The sequence below is a fragment of the Amia ocellicauda genome, unplaced genomic scaffold, assembly GCF_036373705.1.
Source record: "Amia ocellicauda isolate fAmiCal2 unplaced genomic scaffold, fAmiCal2.hap1 HAP1_SCAFFOLD_171, whole genome shotgun sequence".
Taxonomy (NCBI): Eukaryota; Metazoa; Chordata; class Actinopteri; order Amiiformes; family Amiidae; genus Amia; species Amia ocellicauda.
In genome coordinates this window covers 457-4,078 of record NW_027102734.1, presented here as the reverse complement: position 1 = coordinate 4,078, position 3,622 = coordinate 457, and the positions used below count along the sequence as shown (strand labels likewise).

The window sequence follows — 3,622 nt, the reverse complement described above, 5'->3', positions numbered from 1 at the left end:
GATTTCACAGACGCAATGTCTCATTTCAAGGGATATATCAAAACTGCAAGCGCCTTGCTTCAGTCACTGCGTGAAAGAAGCTGCAATCTGTGGCCCGAAGGTGGACATTGCATTGCGCATATATGTCACTTTCCCAGTTGCGTGGCTGTGCAGGTCGCTCTGTGTGTAACCCGGCCTGTGCAGAACAGGGCGCCTCTACAGTGGGGCTGACAGACTGAGCGCTCACTCTGAAGCCCTTAAAGCACCACCTGGGTTTTGGTGACATCATCAAAGACTTGGCTTCCTGAAAATCCAGAGGAAAACACATGTAAGGTAGGCCCTCTCTCTAGACTTACAGCCTTGTATTGATGAATAGGGTTGTTCCGCTCATTTTACAGGAGGGGGTGCCAGCCTACTAGCTCTGCTGTTGATCGGGAGTTACAGGCCACTCGTGTGTGTTGTGGACTTGGACTGAGGGACACTTGTGCTGCTCGTTGCTTGTTGTGTTGGCGCTGATGTGATAAGCCATGCAGATCAAATGTTGATCCTTAATGATCAGTAGTGCGACTCTTCACCAGCAAAAGACAGCATCCAGGGAAAGCCACGCTGCCCGCCTCTCAGACTCGGGTCGGGTTGTAAAAGTGCGCAGTGTGAGCCTGGCTGAGGGACTGATTCTTTTGTGGGGCGATGCGAACCGATTGAGTGACTCGATTCAGTGTGTTTGGACACAAATGGAAATTGGGCTTCAAGCCATTCAAGACAGAAAACAGGAGACACTTGTTCACACAGAGAGTTATTACAATCTGGAACAGACTCCCCAGCGATGTGGTTGAAGCCACAATTTGGGAACATTCAGAAATAGACTGGATGTGATCCTTGGATCATTTAGTTATTAATGGACACCAAACGAGCTGATGGGTCGAGTGGCCTCTCGTTTCTGAACTGTATTATGTTGTTCTGATATGTGTTGGGTATGACGTCAGTTGTTGTCAGTTGCATACGTAACAGTTGCTGGAATTCGATTCTGTTTGCTCTGTGGATATTGCCTAATTAGAGCTGATAGTGTGTTTGGAGACGGAGTCGTACGGTTGATTGATTTTACCTCTGAGTAATTTCAGTGTTCCCGAGAGCCTTTTGGTTGTATTGAATTCAAAAGCATGGCAGCGATTGCAAACTTCAAGTTTTGTCTTGAAGACTCCGCAAGATTCAGGTAGGCCGTTTCATTAATCTATCTTTTTCTTTTCATTGCAGCAGGGTATGTATAGCCTACATTTTTTTAAATGACATATTGTGAATAATAATGTTCTTCACCAGTACAAGATCGTGTGAATTGCTCCTAAGCATAGGTGTGTAGCTACAAATTGAACCATTATTCTCGTTTATTGATTACTGTATGAGAGGATGTGAATATGGTGAACTGGATATGGTATAAATACAAAATAAACCTGGGTCATTTCAACGCCGAATGGTAGGGATTTTGAGCCGACGTCTAAAATGTATTGCTTTCATTATTTCGTAATCCTCGGCACAACCAAGACTCCTGTGGAAATGTTGTTGCTTTCAAATTATGTTGCAGGTGTAATTATGTCCCTGATGAGAAGGAGAAAAATGAGCGTCAGTTCCTGCTGGACTTAGAGTTCATCTGTGACAGGCTGCAGAAACTCCGCATTAGCGATGTGGTCCTGGCTAAGGTATGCAGCCCCCTGCTTGTCTAGGAGACCCTAGAGTTTTATTTTCATGTTTTTATATATAAATCCTTCTGATTGAGATGGTTACCTGCATTGTTCTGATGGATCTGTTTAATGCTGATCTTGGACATTTGTCTCATTTGTACTTTTTGTCAACTGCTGTCTAATTGCGATTGTTATTTAGATGACTGTATGTGTGTTACCTGCCTACAATTAAGAAGGCTCCCACAGTGGGTGATGACCCCGAGGTCATTAAGACCCAGGTATGTAGGAGCAGAGGACACGGTTCATGTTTGGGGGGGTGGGAATAATAATTTGCTAGTCTAGTAAAGGGGATTGTGGGTAAAATTGGAGCCCCACTGATGATCTATTTGTAGTGCATTGGTGTCTGGGCCACTGACCTCTACTGATGGAGAAGATGAACTGAGGGGCTGAGTACGCTCACATGCACCCACCTCTCCAGAACAAATAAAAACACGGACTTGGCCGAGGTTTGCAGAACTAACTCTTTTTCCTTCCTTCCCTCCTCCCCCCTTTCCCCTTCAACAGGAGCTCTTCCGCAGGGTGAGTGGTATTCTGAACAAGCTGACCCCACAGATGTTCCAGCCGTGGATGCGTCAAGTGAACGAGCTGACCATCGACACGGAGCAGCGACTCCAGGGTGTCATGGAGCTCATCTTCGAGAAGGCCGTCTCCGAACCCAACTTCTCCGCCTCATACGCCAATATGTGCCAGTGCCTTCTGAGGGTGAGAGAAGGAGGGTGACGGGGAGAGTGAAGTGAAAGAGGGAGGGAGGGAATGGTAGAGGATTGTGAAGATGCTATTTGTGTAAATTTGAACTTGTAAAATGTATTACGACTTGAACTGCTCTGTATTATTGCACTTTGTATTGCTCTTATATTGGACAAGGACATCTGCTAGGAAATAATAATAATAATAATAATAATAATAATAATAATAATAATAATAATAATAATAATAATAATAATAATAATACATGGATCAGATTTGTTTAGCTCTGGAATTGTAATTTGTGGGAGTTCAGTTTTGAATGGACTAGCAGATGCCTGTCTTGTGATGCGCATATCAAGAGTTTTCACTCCGATACCTATTAAAGCTGGAAGCCAGCCTAGCACACCATCTTGCTTAGGGTTTATGTTGTTCCTGCTCCCCTTTCTGTAGCTCAAAGTCCCAGCCGTTGACAAGCCGGGAGAGACGGTGCCTTTCCGCTCTCTGCTTTTGAACCGCTGCCAGAAGGAGTTTGAGACGGAGGAGGATGGAGACGAGGTCTTGGAGAAGAAGCAGAAGTTGCTGGATGCATCCTTGGTGGTAGGAACATTTGAACGTATTTTTAGGGCTGCCTCGATTAATCAATTAATCGGGTCTATGAATCAACTAATTGAATTGACGATCAACATTTTTTCTATTTAATCGAGCTGATTTAAAAAACAAAAATGTCATAATAGTGATATACGGTTAACAGTAGAATCACAGAGTTTTTGAACCACCTACAACAGCCGATAGCTCTTTAAATGCTGTGGTATAATGAAAGGCAAACAATCAAATAAAACTAGCATAAGTAGTATTTACATTTAAATATGAACATAAAACATTCAAATGATTGGTATAAATAAGATCAAAGCACTTTGTTTTCTGAAGGCGTCCACAGCACAATCAAAACTAAAGAAACAAGTGTTTAATCACTCAATCTGACTACACCTGTAATGCTATACAATGCGTGTGTTTTTCAAGCACATGAAAGACTGTAGACTGTAGGTGAGGTAGAGATCGTGACAGCTAAAACGCTTCTTAGGCATATTTGATACATATATTTAGTAAAAGTAAAGAACGGGTCTGCACAGAGTATTCAGGAACCCAGAGTAATTAACATTAAATCAGTCAAACTGAGCAGCCCTGCGCTTGTATAGTGTTAATTATAATGATTTAGTGTTTTT

The 3,622-nt window shown here is 42.9% G+C and overlaps 1 non-coding gene across 1 annotated transcript; it reads left to right on the top strand.

Annotated features, from left to right (window-relative positions):
- Positions 1-2,021: 2,021 nt before the first annotated feature.
- LOC136723978 (small nucleolar RNA SNORD66) lies at positions 2,022-2,098 on the top strand. Its single transcript, XR_010806919.1, has one exon. It is a non-coding gene; the product is annotated as a small nucleolar RNA SNORD66 (small nucleolar RNA).
- Positions 2,099-3,622: the final 1,524 nt, after the last annotated feature.